Raw genomic sequence first — 18,848 nt, 5'->3', positions numbered from 1 at the left:
GACAGAGTGTGTTAAAGATATAAAATACTGGATGACGTGCAATTTTCTGCTATTAAATTCAGATAAAACGGAGGTATTACTTATTGGTCCAAAAAACTGCCCACAAAACCTATTACAATACAACTTTAATTTAGAAGGATGTCCTGTTACTTTATCCACTAACCTGGGTGTTATACTAGACCGCAACTTGTCTTTCGAAAATTATATTTCATATGTTACAAGAACAGCCTTTTTCCACCTTAGAAACATTGCTAAGCTACGTAACATGCTATCTGTTTCTGATGCAGAAAAGTTAGTTCATGCATTCATGACCTCGAGACTAGATTACTGTAATGCTTTATTAGCTGGTTGTCCTGCATCCTCAATAAACAAGCTACAGTTAGTCCAAAATGCAGCTGCTAGAGTTCTTACTACAGTGCGTGCAGAATTATTAGGCACGTTGATTTTCTGATCATATTTTATTTCCAGGAACATTTTGCCAATTCCAAAGCATATTAATCTTAATAACTACTATTAATTTTGTATTTAATCATTTATAAGTGATATATAATTGTTCATGGAGGCTGGAAATGAAAAATGTCTTATTTTCAGGTGTGCAGAATTATTAGGCAAGTTTTCTATTACAGATAAAATAAGCCAAAAAAGAGATTTAACAAAGACTGAAAAGTAAAAAATTATTAAATGCCCATGAGAAGGATACAATACTAATGTAATACTAGAGATTGCAGTTAAGGCACTAGAATATACAATTGGACAGTGAAATGCTCATTGAGTCAGCAGGGTCAGACAAAAACAGGTGGAGAAGAAAAGACACATGTTAACTGCAAAAGAATGAAGAATTAAGGTGAAGATTTAAGTGTGAGACCATCAGGAACCCTTTAGTCTTCAGCGCCACCATTTTCCAGAACTGCAGCCTGCCTGGAGTCTACAGAAGTGCAAGGTGTCAGGGCCTCAGAGACTTAGGTTAGGTAAAGAATCCTAAAAAATGACCCCATCTTAATAAGAATCATAAGCTGAAGTGTTGTGAAATACATGAAGACTGTTTTTTTTTTATAGGCTTTATAAACAGACAGATTGAGAGTGACTCTTGAAGGACCAGCACCACATCCTCTTCTACCACTATTTGAAGAATTCATCTTCTAGAATATGTTTTAATAAGTTTTGGGAGTTTATTTTTAGTCCATCTCCTACCCTGAAGTCCGTTTTGCAGAGATTTTTTTGGGAAAATATGATCATATAACACCAATTCTATCATCTCTACACTGGTTACCTATTAAGTTCTGTATCAATTACAAAGTATTACTACTGACCTATAAAGCCCTAAATGGTTTAGCTCCTGGGTATTTAACGGAACTTCTATCGCCCAACAATCATCGCACTCTTTAAGATCACTAAATTCGAGGCTTCTGGTCATTCCTAGGATATTTACTGTAAGTCCACTAAAGGAGGGAGGGCGTTTTCACATTTAGCTCCTAAACTCTGGAATGGCCTTCCTGATATTGTTTGAGGCTCAGACTCGCTGTCCCAGTTTAAAACTAGATTAAAGATGGCTATCTCTTTAGCCAAGCATTCACATAACACTTACCTTTCATACTACAGTTGAATCGGATCGAATGCATTAATATTATGAACAGCAGCTATGCTAATTATTTCCCATCTGCTTTTCTGTTGTTATCTCGGGACGCTAGACATAAATAGAATTCGTCAGCTCCAGTTTGTATCCAGCCTCTCATGGAAACTTCAGATGCCCCAAACACCCATGAAGAGACGACTCGACGCCTGTAAAGAGACGACTCCACGCTGGCGATATGTTATGCCCTAAACTAATACATGATTAACTAACTGTATTTTTCTATGTACATTTCTGAAATGCACTTTCTGTAAAGCTGCTTTTAAACAATATGTATTGTGAAAAGCGCTATATAAATAAATTTGAATTGAATTTGAATTGATTTTTCCTACGAAAACACTGTATGGATGTATATTACAGAGTCTCACAGGGATTTTACCATCTCTTACCATGGCAATTGTTTGTGCAGCAGCCACAGGTTGTTCAGACACAGGCTCCACAAGTCCACAGTAATCACGCTGTCGCAGACCCATTCGAGCATGTCCCCAGACTATGACTTCACTCCTTGGTGGAACACGTACACCTCGTCTGTTAGCCAGCCACACATTTCCCAGTGAGCCATCTTCATGAATGCGTGCCGCAACACGTTGACAAACTGCCGTAACCTGCTGCCATGCTTGTCGTTCTCTGGTACTCTGAAACAACGATGAAGAATGCCCCTCATTCTGAAAGAGAGCACTCCAACATTGTGAAATTACGTTCATACCAATTATTAAAGGGTTCGTAGAAAATTCATCTTTTACAATGACAACACCCCGCTCTGGAACTTGGATTCCAGCAACATTAAAATCAAACACAGCATATCCAATATAGGGGATTTCGAGGCCATTTGCAGCTCTTAAAGTCAAAACAGGGGCTTGGCCCAACTTATATTTAGGGAACTTCTCCTCAAACATACTCCGTTGCATCAGAGTGACTTGAGAGCCGGTGTCCAACAGTCCTGTACACTCAATGTCCTGAATCATGACACTCACCATTGGACAGCCACCAATGAAAGAAGAAATGGTCCTTGAATTTTCTGATGGTCTTACTGGCCCCACCGCCTGGACCTCTGCAGCAGGGCAAATTAGTTTAAATCTCCATTAGGCAGCACACTTTTCTTGCAATACCTTGCTATATGTCCTGACTGTTGACAACGCTGGCAGATCGGCCTCCCCTCTGCATCCCACATATTCAAGTGCCCCCTTCATTGCCTAGAAGAAACATTTTGTGGCTGGAAATGTACATAATTAGGTTGTGCATGATTTGATTGTGCCACTGGACTAGACGACTTCAGCTCCATCACTTCCTGTGTCAGTTCTCGCATTTGTCCTTTAACTTCCTCCAGAATTTCTCGCTTTAATTCAGCTTTCCAGTCAGTCCCCTGTGAGCGAGAATCAATCCTACCAGCCCCACTAACAGCAGCACAAGCCAGTTCATACCTTGGTTGACTGTATTCTGCTTCCAACAGTAAAGCCTCTTGATGCAGATCTGTGAATGTTCCTTCTGGGTTTCGGCGTACATGCAGTGGGTACGAAAAGTATTCAGACCCCCTTAAATTTTTCACTCTTTGTTATATTGCAGCCATTTGCTAAAATCATTTCAGTTCATTTTTTTCCCCTCATTATTGTACACACAGCACCCCATATTGACAGAAAAACACAGAATTGTTGACATTTTTGCACATTTATTAAAAAAGAAAAACTAAAAAATATCACATGGTCCTAAGTATTCAGACCCTTTGCTCAGTATTTAGTAGAAGCACCCTTTTGATCTAATACAGCCATGAGTCTTTTTGGGAAATATGCAACAAGTTTTTCACACCTGGATTTGGGTATCCTCTGCCATTCCTCCTTGCAGATCCTCTCCAGTTCTGTCAGGTTGGATGGTAAACGTTGGTGGACAGCCATTTTCAGGTCTCTCCAGAGATGCTCAATTGGGTTTAAGTCAGGGCTCTGGCTGGGCCATTCAAGAACAGTCACGGAGTTGTTGTGAAGCCACTCCTTCGTTATTTTAGCTGTGTGCTTAGGGTCATTGTCTTGTTGGAAGGTGAACCTTCGGCCCAGTCTGAGGTCCAGAGCACTCTGGAGAAGGTTTTCGTCCAGGATATCCCTGTACTTGGCCGCATCCATCTTTCCCTCGATTGCAACCAGTCGTCCTGTCCCTGCAGCTGAAAAACACCCCCACAGCATAAAGCTGCCACCACCATGCTTCACTGTTGAGACTGTATTGGACAGGTGATGAGCAGTGCCTGGTTTTCTCCACACATACCGCTTAGAATTAAGGCCAAAAAGTTCTATCTTGGTCTCATCAGACCAGAGAATCTTATTTATCACCATCTTGGAGTCCTTCAGGTGTGCTTTCATGTGTCTTGCACTGAGGAGAGGCTTCCGTCGGGCCACTCTGCCATAAAGCCCCGACTGGTGGATGGCTGCAGTGATGGTTGACTTACTACAACTTTCTCCCATCTCCCGACTGCATCTCTGGAGCTCAGCCACAGTGATATTTTTGGGTTCTTCTTTACCTCTCTCACCAAGGCTCTTCTCCCCCGATAGCTCAGTTTGGCCGGACGGCCTGCTCTAGGAAGGGTTCTGGTCGTCCCAAACGTCTTCCATTTAAGGATTATGGAGGCCACTGTGCTCTTAGGAACCTTAAGTGCAGCAGAATTTTTTTTGTAACCTTGGCCAGATCTGTGCCTTGCCACAATTCTGTCTCTGAGCTCTTCAGTCAGTTCCTTTGACCTCATGATTCTCATTTGCTCTGACATGCACTGTGAGCTGTAAGGTCTTATATAGACAGGTGTGTGGCTTTCCTAATCAAGTCCAATCAGTATAATCAAACACAGCTGGACTCAAATGAAGGTGTAGAACCATCTCAAGGATGATCAGAAGAAATGGACAGCACCTGAGTTAAATATATGAGTGTCACAGCAAAGGGTCTGAATACTTAGGACCATGTGATATTTTCAGTTTTTCTTTTTTAATAAATGTGCAAAAATGTCAACAATTCTGTGTTTTTCTGTCAATATGGGGTGCTGTGTGTACAATGAGGAAAAAAATTGAACTTAAATGATTTTAGCAAATGGCTGCAATATAACAAAGAGTGAAAAATGTAAGTGGTCTGAATACTTTCCGTACCCACTGTACGTTATCAAGGCTCTCAGAAAAGGTCCATCCTCCAACCCCAGCAACAACTGCTCCTTCAGTTGATCTTCGACAAGGGCCCCTTCTGGCCTACGTCGCCGCAACCTGCAATAAAGCTCTCGTAATCGCAACACAAACGTCTTAAAAGATTAATCTTGCCTCTGTCTGCAACTGAAGAAATGTGACCTAAGGACAGGAAGAGGTATTTCTCCAGCATACAAGGTGTCTAAATGCTCAAATCTTATTGGCTTTATCCCTATCACCATCAGCCAAAACACGTATTTCCCGCTTTGTATCACCACCCAGGGCACCCATTACAATTTTAACTTTCTTTGCTTCAGGTACTTCTTGCGCTTCTAAAAGCCCTTGCATTTGTTCTTGTCTCCATACTTCAAATCACAATCAGTACCAGTAAACTTGGGCACCAGGAAACGCTGGCATCATCTTTTTTTTTTGCTTTTAAAATATTCTATCAAGTGCTGTTCCGACCCTGCCGCACTACGCCAAATTATGTCAGTGGCCAAATGACTCTAATAAGATACACATTTAAACTTTTGTAGCCGACTATGCCACCTAGAGTTAAAACTGAGACCCCAGGAACTCAATATTAAAAACAGGTTATTTACCGGAGCAGGGAACAGTGGAAAACAACACCCAGAAATAGCAGTAGAAAAACTATTTTATTACAATAAAATTGTTGGCAAGAAAGATGAATCAAATGAGAAAAAAAACAAAAAAAAAAACAGAGAGAAGCAAGTCCAAAGTCCAGATCTCCAGCTCAGGGGACCGTCAAAGTTCAACTCAGTCTTTGTTAGGCATCTGTATTACCGTAGTACGGTGTACATTTTAGGACATCCTCAGACCTCAGACATATGAAGACAAGGCATCATGCCTCAGACTAAAAGGCTTCAGTCATTGGACAAAACGGCATCGCGCCTCAGACTGAAAAGCTTCAAGTCTCAGGAAAAACTATGTCAGGTGTCAGGTCTCGTACAATTAGGCATCAGACGAAACAGCCTCAGACAAAAAGGCATCAGACATAAAGGCATCGGACGAAACGAACTCAGACATAAAGGCATCGGACGAAACGGACTCAGACATAAAGGCATCAGACGAAACGGACTCAGACATAAAGGCATCAGACGAAACGGAGTCAGACTAAAAGGCATCGGACGAAACGGAGTCAGACTAAAAGGTATCAGACATAAAGGCATTGGCGAAAACAGACTCAGGTGGAGTTTGGAGATTCGCATTGCCCGGCCCCATGTGACGTCACATGTACGCGGTTCATAGCTCGAAAGAACGCTTTACTCCACGATAGTTTGCCAACATACAAACTAGCTAGTTGAAATATGGCATCTAAGTTTTTAAATGTGCAAATAAAACTTGCGAAATGCATGTTCTCTTCTGCATACAGCGTAATTAGTGTAACATTTAATTAAAGCATATATATATATATATATATATATATATATATATATACTTTATACTTTATATATATATATATATATATATGTTTTAATGAAATGTTACACTCATTACATTGTATACAGAAGAGAACATGCATTTTGCGAGTGATTTAATTATATATACTTTAATTTAATTAAAGTATACAGTGAGGAAAATAAGTATTTGTATACACCCTGCTATTTTGCAAGTTCTCCCACTTAGAAATCATGGAGGGGTCTGAAATTGTCATCGTAGGTGCATGTCCACTGTGAGAGACATAATCTAAAAAAAAAATCCAGAAATCACAATGTATGATTTTTTAACTATTTATTTGTATGATACAGCTGCAAATAAGTATTTGAACACCTGAGAAAATCAATGTTAATATTTGGTACAGTAGCCTTTGTTTGCAATTACAGAGGTCAAACGTTTCCTGTAGTTTTTCACCAGGTTTGCACACACTGCAGGAGGGATTTAGGCCCACTCCACACAGATCTTCTCTAGATCAGTCAGGTTTCTGGGCTGTCGCTGAGAAACACGGAGTTTGAGCTCCCTCCAAAGATTCTCTATTGGGTTTAGGTCTGGAGACTGGCTAGGCCACGCCAGAACCTTGATATGCTTCTTACAGAGCCACTCCTTGGTTATCCTGGCTGTGTGCTTCGGGTCATTGTCATGTTGGAAGACCCAGCCTCGACCCATCTTCAATGCTCTAACTGAGGGAAGGAGGTTGTTCCCCAAAATCTCGCAATACATGGCCCCGGTCATCCTCTCCTTAATACAGTGCAGTCGCCCTGTCCCATGTGCAGAAAAACACTCCCAAAGCATGATGCTACCACCCCCATGCTTCACAGTAGGGATGGTGTTCTTGGGATGGTACTCATCATTCTTCTTCCTCCAAACACGTTTAGTGGAATTATGACCAAAAAGTTCTATTTTGGTCTCATCTGACCACATGACTTCCTCCCATGACTCCTCTGGATCATCCAAATGGTCATTGGCAAACTTAAGACGGGCCTTGACATGTGCTGGTTTAAGCAGGGGAACCTTCCGTGCCATGCATGATTTCAAACCATGACGTCTTAGTGTATTACCAACAGTAACCTTGGAAACGGTGGTCCCAGCTCTTTTCAGGTCATTGACCAGCTCCTCCCGTGTAGTTCTGGGCTGATTTCTCACCTTTCTTAGGATCATTGAGACCCCACGAGGTGAGATCTTGCATGGAGCCCCAGTCCGAGGGAGATTGACAGTCATGTTTAGCTTCTTCCATTTTCTAATGATTGCTCCAACAGTGGACCTTTTTTCAGCCTTGTGGAGGTGTACAATTTTGTCTCTAGTGTCTTTGGACAGCTCTTTGGTCTTGGCCATGTTAGTAGTTGGATTCTTACTGATTGTATGGGGTGGACAGGTGTCTTTATGCAGCTAACGACCTCAAACAGGTGCATCTAATTTAGGATAATAAATGGAGTGGAGGTGGACATTTTAAAGGCAGACTAACAGGTCTTTGAGGGTCAGAATTCTAGCTGAGGTGTTCAAATACTTATTTGCAGCTGTATCATACAAATAAATAGTTAAAAAATCATATATTGTGATTTCTGGATTTTTTTTTTTTAGATTATGTCTCTCACAGTGGACATGCACCTACGATGACAATTTCAGACCCCTCCATGATTTCCAAGTGGGAGAACTTGCAAAATAGCAGGGTGTTCAAATACTTATTTTCCTCACTGTATATACATACATACATACATACATACATATACATATATATATATATATATATATATATATATATACATACACACACATATACATACACATATATATATATATATATATATATATACATACACACACATATACATACACACATATATATATATACATACATAGTACAGGTCAAAAGTTTGGAAACATTACTATTTTTAATGTTTTTGAAAGAAGTTTCTTCTGCTCATCAAGCCTGCATTTATTTGATCAAAAATACAGGGGAAAAAAAGTATAATATTGTGATATTACAATTTAAAATAATTGGTTTTCAATTTATTATACTTTATAATAAATTATCATTTATTTCTGTGATGCAAAGCTGAATTTTCAGGATCATTACTCCAGTCTATCACATGATCCTTTAGAAATCATTCTAATATGATGATTCATTATCAAAGTTGGAAACAGTTCTGCTGCTTAATATTTTTCATAACATGTGATACTTTTTTAGGATACTTTGATGAATAAAAAAGTTAAAAAAATAAATAAAAAATGCAAATTTTAAAAAAAATAGAAATCTTTTGTAACAACAATATACACTACTGGTCAGTAATTTGGGGTCAGTAATTTTTTTTCTTTCTTTTTTGAAATAAATCAGTACTTTTATTCAGCAAGGATGTGTTAAATTGATAAAAAGTGAAAGTAAAGAAGATTTATATTTTTATATATATATTTTTTGAATAAATGCAGTTCTTTTTAACCTTTTATTCATCAAATATATTAGGCAGCAGAACTGTTTCCAACACTCATAATAAATCAGAATATTAGAATGATTTCTAAAGGATCATGTGATAGACTGGATGTCACATGTGACACTGAAGACTGGAGTAATGATGCTGAAAATTCAGCTTTGCATCACAGGAATAAATAATTTTTTAAAGTACACTGTAAAAAGTGAACAGTTGGATCAACTTAAAATAATTACTTCAATTGGTAACACGTAAAGAAATTAAGTTTTCTCAACTTAAATTATCACGTTTTTCACGATAAAACGTGATAATTTAAGTTGAGAAAACTTAATTTATTTAGGTGTTACCAATTGAAGTAATTTTTTTTAAGTTGATCCAACTGTTCACTTTTTACAGTGTATATTCAAATTGAAAACTATTATTTTAAGTTGTAATAATATTTCACAATTTTTTATTTTTTTTTCAAATAAATGCAGCCTTGATAAGCATTAGAGACTTCTTTCAAAAATATAAAAAAAATCGTAATGTTTCCAAACTTTTGACCTGTACTGTATATTATATTATATTATATTATATTATATTATATTATATTATATTATATTATATTATATTATATTATATTATATTATATTATAATTAAATGTTACACTAATTACGTTGTATACAGAAGAGAACATGCATTTCGCGAGTGCATGTTTTAACATTTAATTAAAGCATATATATATATATATATATATATATATATATATATATATATATATATATATATGTGTATGCTTTAACCCTCAGACGGTCCTCGGTCATTTCTGACCGATAAATTTTCTGTTTTGAATTTCTAAAAATCACAGCTTCATCGGAATATTATGAAACTTGGTGACTTTTATGGCATTAGGTATGTGAATACAAAAAAAAAATTGAGGTCATGATCCGAGCATGCTAAGTGGTCGTAAAAAAAATAGTGACGATTTTGGTCTTCGGTCAAAAATGACCGACCCATAGGAAATGAATGGGAAATTGACAAAAAGAATTTTTGTGTGTACAATCTACAAATCGGCCACAATCCTAAAAAAAAGTACACCGCTGTAAAGGGGTGACACTCTACAACATCAAGAGTACAAAAAAGACACACCCACCCACACACACACACATACACACACACTTTTATACACATAAACACCAATAAATTTTGATTACAAAAAATCTGTTTTGAATTTTTAAAAATCACAGCTTCATTGGAATGTTCCGAAACTTGGTGACTTGTATGGCATTAGGTATGTGCACGCACAAAAAAATTGAGGTCATGATTCGAGCATGCTAAGTGGTCGTAAAAAAAATAGTCACACTTGTGGTCTTCGGTCAAAAATGACCCCCATAGAAAATGAATGGGAAATTGAAAAAAAAATAAAAAAAAATGAAAAAAAATAAAAAAAACTTAATATTATTTTACAAAAAGTGTTATAATTGAATGAATTGCATTTTTTGTTACAAATTCTGTACAAAAAAAAAAGTAAATGTGTCCATAAACAGCTGGGGAATTCACATGCCTCTCCATAGAGAACTGATCTAGTGGTTACACCATGCTCCTACGCTTTCTCTCCATACTCTCACCAGATGGTACTAATCTGCTTCAAACATTTTTTTTTTGAAGGCCTAGACTCTATATTTAACTAAAATACTGTATAATTTTTTTTTTTTAAATACATATATTTATATAAATTTTTTAATTATTTTCAATGGCAAAAATAGACCATAAATATTGCATAAATATTAATAAATTCAATAAAATGATCTCAAAATACTAAATTAAAAAGAATAAATATTATAGAACAAAAATAAATTGCATTGGTTTTACTAGGATGGAGGAAGTTTCATTTTTAGGCCTCCGGTCACTTCTGACCGGGAAGGCCCAGGATGTGACTCCGAAACGAAGACCGTCTGAGGGTTAATTAAATGTTACACTAATTTCACTGTATGCAGAATGCATTTCACGAGTTTTATTTGCACGTTTAAAAAGTTAGATGACATATTTCAACTAGCTAGTTTGTATGTTGGCAAACTATCGTGGACTCAGTAAAGCGTTCTTTCGAGCTATGAACCGCGTACATGTGACGTCACATGGGGCCGGGCAATGCGAACCTCCAAACTCCACCTGAGTCTGTTTCGCCCGATGCCTTTATGTCTGATACCTTTTAGTCTGACTCCGTTTCGTCCGATGCCTTTTAGTCTGATCACTTCATATCTACACAGTTTATGAGTTTATTAAATAAAACTAGAACCCCCTTAAAATATCGGCCGATTCAAAAGTCACTCAAGTAAAATTATGCAAAGCAGGCTCGTTATCGTCCGTTATGAGGCAATAAACTGGATTTGATAGGCACACCGCAAAATAGAAGTCTGAACGAATAACTGACGTGGTTCTTCTGCCGTGAACACATTGGACTGGATAGCAGGGTTGCTGTCCAGTCCAATGTGTTCACGGCAGAAGAACCACGTCAGTTATTCACTCGTCTCCTCAGCACTCACGGTAGTCTCTCGCAGCCGGTCATCAGCCCGTCTCACACGCTGTTACTCCGACAATACTCCGCGAATCGCCGACTTTGTGATTACTCATCTACAGTGAGCTGCAATCTCGCATAGCCATAAGCCGTCTCAACGCAAGTGAAACACTCACTCTCTGATACAGGCACAACGTGATTTATCTTGCTCTCGCTGTGTTGACTTCAATTACTGGTGCACGATGCTGCCACACCAGTCTCAGGCTACGTTTATACGGAAACGATCTGAAGAGAAAACGCAAAAGTGATCACTTTTTATTCTGCGTTTAGACGAGCGTTATGGGGGGGAAATCTGCGTGCATATGGTGACGCAAAAGTGTGTGAAATTCATAGACAGTATATAAACTGGACACAGCGACCCCATAGGTTTCAACGGAGAGAAGTGAAGCAGATTAGAAGCCCTCATTTCCTGATTGCCGAGCGTACTGCGCAGACTCAAACTGAGCTTGACGACGTGGATGTGACGTGAGCAGCCTGCCTGACAGTTGTAAGTTTTCTAGTAGCTGTGCCAAACGAAATCTGAACCATTCCCTTCCGAATCTTGCAGAGACGGAAAGCGTGAGTAGGAGCTGTCCATGAGCTAGGAGCAGGAGCAACGTCATGACTCTCTATGGGCTTCTCCCTTGACTTTATCGGACTTTATGCCTCCACGTCCACCCCGATTGACTGCGAGCTTCTCTTCCTGTCTCTACGGTAATTTCCAGAGAGTCGCGTGGTTATGACGCAATCGTTAGCCTACTTTTACAAAAACTGCTTCTACGGGGCCATAACGTAAGATACAAGGTAATGGAGCCTTTTATACATTGTCGTGTTTCTTTAGAAATAAACCATGGACAAATGGAGTCTTTAAACGCCTCAGATGTAAAGTTATTCGCTGTCAAAGTGACGCCAAAATGAATGGGAGTCAATGGGATGCTAACAGCAGGTGAAGGCTTGTTAGCCAATGGCGGCTCCCGGGGGTACCTTCAAAATAATATGAAACGCTGCCCCCCTGGTGAAATTCAATGTAGCCTATATGCACCAGGCGGCTAGGTGGCAATGTGAAGCACTGATCGGTGCCTTCACTGTCTAGCAGACTTTTGCGTTTGTACCGTTTAGACGGGAACGCGGCGGTGGAGCGTTTTTAAGATTTCCACTCTGGAGGGTGGTTTCACTTTTTTTGCGTTTTTAAGCCCCAAAAACGCCATCGCCGTCTAAACGAAAGGCACATCTGATAAAATATTTTTACGTTTTCACCCGCGAGCGTTCTCGTGTAAACAGGGCCTAAGTCACAGTTGTTACGTTTTTATAGAGGAACATATTCACCGCTCCACCCCACAATCCATCACTTATTAGTTCATTGAATTATCAAAAATAGAGGTGTGGCTATGGGAATACTGCCTGCAAAAAAACACAGCAATCGACACAAAAGAAAACACAGCAATTAAATGTGATCATGCATATACATCTATATAAAATACATTGTGCAACACCTTCACTCCACAACATAAACAGGATTTAAAGCATTTTGTGATCGCATCAATGAAACCACATATTAACGGAGTCCATAACGGATGTTACCACATTCATCCTGATGAATCCCGGACAAAAGTAAAGCTTTGCCTACTCGCCACCCACTCACATAACGTGTTTGTTCTGGGACGTATTGTGAGGTAAAACACCAAAACAAACATTTCAAAATGAACAGTGCTGTACCACAACACACAAATAGCAGTTAAAATCAGAGCTGCCCTCCTTATCCTTTTCATTCAACAACTTTCCCGTTCAATCTTAACACGAGTTTGTTCATTCAACAGCATTCATGCTCTGCACTCGGTGGTTCCACAAGAGTGATGTAGAATGTGAAGTAAGCAGGGAGTGTCTTGACAAAATCCAAACACAAGTGGTCAGAAGAGACGCATTTAAAACGCATCTTTAATACTGGGTGCAAATTGGGCCTGTTGTATAGTACTAAAACAAATTACTTCTGATCTTAAGGCCCCAATATTCTCCAAGTGAAATCGAAGATTTACCTAATGTGAATCATCATTCACATCATTTTGAACAAAATCAGGCCAAAACAAAGTTTATTTGGAGGTAATTTCTAGAGTTTGAAACAGCTCTTTATTAATAATAAAATAAAACACAAACAAAAACTACCCAGAGAGGGGAAACCAAGATTTTACTGGAAAAACCACAGAAGGAACATTTAATGGTAGTCATCTGACAACAATCTGGCACAGGACTGCAAACACAAGGAGAATAAATAGGGAGCAAACAAGGCAGGTACTGAGGGAGGACAGGTGGGGCAAATTAACCAATAATCAGGTAACAAGATGGGCAGGGTTAGACAATAGAGAGGAGAGCACATGGCACAAGGAAACATTGATGACAAGCCATTTGCTCACATCAAACATGACTAAAACACAAGCACATGGCCAGTGAAAACAATCACAAGCCATGTGCTCACAAAATGAGACATGAACATGCACAAGACAATTCACATGGACAGAAGAGTGCACTGCTCGAGCTCGCTCTAAACCGTGCGCTCACACAAGACAATAGAGTAGAGTCAGGGCTCTGTCACAAAACCAAGAATAAACTAGACTGAAGTGACAGAACCCTGACACTGGCTGGTAAAGACCTTCAAATTACCATTGGTCTGTGGCGAATTATAAGCATGTGTTTCCTGCCTTCTTTGTAGTTATGTTCGAATCTTAAAGGGATGGTTCGGAGTAATTTCAACCTAGGGTCTTTGCACCATGACCTCGAGCCAAACACCCCCCTAGAAGATATTATATATATATATATATATTTCCCTTGGTCCAACATTATTAAAGTTAGAGCTTATTTAGAGATATCAGCCGAATGGCTTAGTGTAGGCGCTAATGTATCCAAGTTTGTATCTCGTAAATTACCCCACTAATAATGCCTGGAATGGTACCAAACTTCTACAGTAGTACAAATAGGTTCTGTACTCATAAAACGAGGCATTGGAAAGTTTGTAAGTACATCAGGAGTACTTACAAATCACGGAAGTTACCTCAACATCCGGATTAGCGGTAGCATAAGCCATCAGGCAAGTGTTATTTAAATAAACTCCTGATGTACTTACAAACTTTCCAATGCCTTGTTTTATGAGTACAGAACCTATTTGTACTACTGTAGAAGTTTGGTACCATTCCGGGCATTATTAGTGGGGTAATTTACGAGATACAAACTTGGATCCATTAGCGCCTGCACTAAGCCATTCGGCTGATATCTCTAAATAAGCTCTAACTTTAATCATGTTCGACCAAGGGAAAAAAAAGCTTCTGGGGGGGTGTTTGGCTCGAGGTCATATAAATTAAAGTTGTACTTCTAAATGAAAGTGACACTGACTCTGACACTGTATTTCTTTTTTCTTTTTTTTATACTTTTTTTTTTCTTTTTTTTTACTGTATTAATGTAATACAGTAAAGATCATCAAAACGCATCTCCCAGCAGCGTTGTGATATTCCCCAACAGTATACCAGTACAAAGGTATAGGTAACTTATTTTTACCCCTAAGCAAAGAATGACAAAGAGCTTCGCTGTGAGTAATAACGGGGTCTTAAGTGTATGAGTGACTGACACTAAAGGATTCAGCAATATTGAAAGATTATCTTCATAAAAATGACTCCTCACTTATATCATATACCACTATTTAAATATTTAATCAAAGGAAAGCCCCATTCTAATTCAAATGTCTGGGTACATCTCCAAATATCCGCTCACCCTAGATCCCCCACTACCCTCATTACACTAAAATTTAAGTAAACATACAAAGAATGTTTTACTTTTACACACCAAACTCTGAGAGTCATTTAAGTGTCCAGAAAGCTATTTCTATTATGTCCCCCTTCATCAGTTTACTATATATCACACCCATGCATCATAGCAGTCTTGAAGATTGAGTCTGACACCTGTAAGTGGTGAACCAGCTGTGGCTGGAGGCCTAAACTATTAGAGAAGAGTAGAACCACAGTGACTGAGGCCATTACTGCAAAAATGAGTGGAACTGGAGTTATTACACACAAAGCCAATACACTCTGATTGATGACAGCCTTCATAACAGTTACAAGGGTTTTTCTCTACTGAGAGCACACTCTGATACTCTTAAAGGTGCTTTTTTGTGTGTGAGGCAGAGAGTGGTAAGCATGGTATTGATCTGTAAAGCTACACATCTTTACAATGACATGGTTTTCGAAATATATTCATCCTCACTGCTTCCACCTATCAGATCGCAGAACATCTAATACGTCCACTGGTTGATACATCTCTGTCACGAATGTTGAGACGCAGCCATCAGCCAGGGAGAACCTGCTGTTCTGTCCCATGATTCCAGTCATAGCACACAAAAGCACATGGCACTGGAGATCCAGCCTGCTTATTTAGTCAATGGGACCCTTCACAAGCTACAGTATTTAGTTGGATGAAAAGGCCTATCATTTTACACCAAAGGGAATGTTTCCGAAGCAGCTATGGGGGCTTTTGCTAGCTGACAGCACAGTACACTCATGATTAAGACATCCTAGTAACAATACATACCAATAGATTAATACGTTCCTCCCTTTGAAAAAGGCAAGGCTGTGAGTGCTACTTCAAATTCTGGGTCCCAGGAGCATCTTTGTTCTTGATGTCCTGTTTTGATTCATTAAACTGAAGCTGCATAGTATCTGTTAGCAGAGACAAACGCACCAGTTCACTTTATCTCTGTCCAACTAGCAGCCATAAGTCACAAAGGAAATGGCCTTCACAACTACAGCATGCTGGTCTGTGCTGTAATACCAGTCCACTGGGACAATTAACAAGCTTAATGCATGGCACTCCGAAACTAATTGTGTCTCTGTCTAGTGATACTGAATGTAGAGAAAAAAAAAATATATATATATTCACAGAATTTCTTTTTGAAATAGTCATAAAATTATAATTACAAGTTAGAATATTTAGGATAATTTGGGTGTTTCCTCAACTATTTCATATGTTTCTGAAACATTTCTACCATTTCAAATGATGTTTTGTGCTTGATAATGATAATTGTAAAAAAACAAAGAAATTATCAAATGGCAAATGTCTTTGTCTAGATAAGGATATTTCATTTATTTTATGTATCCAAATTACACATTATTGACTGAAATGACTGAATAACAGTCATTATTTGTTACATTTATTTTCACAAATGACACAATAAACATTCAATATTGTTTAAAATACAAATAGAATGTTGTGTTTGTTTCATTGTTTTTGACTGTTTTACTATTTTAAGATTGAAAATTGTATCTGATAAGGGTAAAACAATAAAATCTATACATAAATGGCATTTGAAATGTGGCAAAAATAAATGACGGCAAATGATTACGTAACAGTTTTAATGCAACCTTTAAAGAAAATGTTGAAATCTTATAATTTTGAGAAAAATGAATCCCTATGACAGAAAAGGTCCTGTATTTATATTGTGTACTTTTTTGTGACTGCTGCTAACTGTCACATCTACCATCAAACCTGCCACTCCATCCTCCCGCCAAACGAGGGAGCCATCTCTTGAATTCTAACATCTGGTTCCCTCCACACTTGTTCTACACAGACTTGGTTGTCCACTATAACTTTGTGTGGCGAGGGTCAGGTACCGGAGGGAATGATAAGAAAGCACCAACAATTAAACTAACGTTCGACTACGCCACCCGGTATATACCGGGAACTACCAGCCCCAGGACAGGGTGGGCACACAGGTTCGTTACCGTAAAATGGGTGAGCAGAGAGACATAAGCCAGGGAGTATCAAAGATGAGGCAGTTTTATTCAAATACAAAATTTAAAACCATCAATACATTAACATCTCAAGGGCTCAATATTCACGTCAAAAAAAAAAAGAAACAACACTTTACAAAACTTCCATATAAAGAAATAAAAAAAATTTAAAATAAAAATACACAAGAAAGCTTAAGGGAGGGAGATGGACTGCTGTGACCCTCAATTCACACACCACGCTTAATACCCACACGCACATCCACTCTGGTGAGGTCACTCAAATAAACACGGCACTCAACGTGAACCCCGTTAAACAGCAGCTAAACCCCTCCTCTGTACACTTTCTCCCTCACTCTGTCCCAAAATAAAGAGTCCGTTCACAAACATGAAAAAAAGATACTAAGAATACACAGACAATATTCAAATCGATCTCATCTTGTAACTGAAATTAAATTTTAAACCTACAAAATAAATTACATCACATCTCGTGCACACGAAAACAAGCACGGAATAAAACGAAAAGAGAAATAACAATGATTACAATTCACAACACAAACCAGAAGAAAACATTAAACCAAAGAAAAATAAAACAACAGACAGGGGCCAGGGCCACAATCAACTCGCACACCTGACGAGCGAGCCGGCCTGAGAACACCAGCCACGCTTCCACTTTTGCTCTCCCTCTTCGGCGAGCAATCGTCCGGGCCCACATTTATAACACACACACACACACACACACACACACACACACACACACAAAGTTCACTCCAACAAAACAATGACCGGAATAAGCCCAGACAAGGCAGCAGTGCGTTACGTCAACAGACGCGCATCTCGTCCCGTAATATAGAGGTGAAACCCTTGCTCCTGTCACTCAATCTGTCGAACATGAAACAGAAAAATTACTAATAAAACAATAAAAGAGACAAACCACGCGAATGGCCCTCATATTCTCAGCGCAGCACTATGCGTGATCGCTGGCCTCAACATGCCGCCGGTTACTCGTCAATGAACTACACAGACTCAAAATAGTAAATACACATTCCATTGACGAAAATCCTCAAAACAGACATACCAACCTCAAAACCCGGGGCAGCCTGTGCACGGCAGTACAGAGCCGAGACTGCACTTCAGCTACTCTCCCATTCATAAATGGGGACTTCCGTAAAGGGGCGGTACGGGTGACAACGCATCCCAAGTGACAAAAACCTCCCCATTTTATACCATGACACCAGACTGCTGATAGGTTCAATGTTTTCACATGACACTGGCCAATGATCAACACGGGTACACTTCACCCTGCTACATTTGCAAAGTCTTGTTCATCCCTATTGTTGGCAATTCAATCTGATATTTCCCTTTGTGTTTTGACCTGTGCTGCTTATCTGTTTTGTTTCTCTGCCTGTCATTTTGGACTTGTTTACTTGGACTGTTTGACTCACTCTGTACCGACCTCTGCCTTTTTGTTGAACCTGCTTTTGTTTAGCTCAATAAACATCCTTGCAAATAAATCCACATCCGTCTTCCGAGTCTTCCAGGTTAGAGAAGACTTTGCCACCTATGGATCCAGTGGATGCTTCGGCCCAAGCTACGTTTTCATCTTAAGCAGCCATGTTGATAGAACACGGCCATCCGCTCAACCGCCTCTCTGTCATCCAACCTGCCTCACCAGCCACTGAGATGGGACCCAGCATCAGCACCATTATGGGTACTCCCCTGCTCGGATTCAGCATTCCAGGATGCTCCAGTATGCTGCCAAGAATTTCTTCTGCAATGCTCCATTTACATCGCCCAACAACCACAAGCATTTGCGAATGGCCAGTTCCTTGATCACTAAAAGAACTACAACGAGTCTTTCAGCATTGTAGCAACACTTCTTACTTCTCTTC

At 39.1% G+C, this 18,848-nt stretch overlaps 1 protein-coding gene across 1 annotated transcript in view; it reads right to left on the bottom strand.

Annotated features, from left to right (window-relative positions):
• Positions 1-11,558, bottom strand: part of stx8 (syntaxin 8) — a 614,579-nt gene extending 603,021 nt beyond the window's left edge. Inside the window, exon 1 of the mRNA XM_084425369.1 lies at positions 11,541-11,558. The gene's annotated coding sequence lies outside the window, so the exon portion shown is untranslated. The remainder of the gene's footprint in view (positions 1-11,540) is intronic.
• Between the last annotated feature and the right edge of the window lie 7,290 nt (positions 11,559-18,848).

The sequence above is a fragment of the Rutilus rutilus genome (genome assembly GCF_951802725.1).
Source record: "Rutilus rutilus genome assembly, chromosome: 12".
Taxonomy (NCBI): Eukaryota; Metazoa; Chordata; class Actinopteri; order Cypriniformes; family Leuciscidae; genus Rutilus; species Rutilus rutilus.
This window is presented reverse-complemented; position numbering and strand designations above follow the sequence as displayed.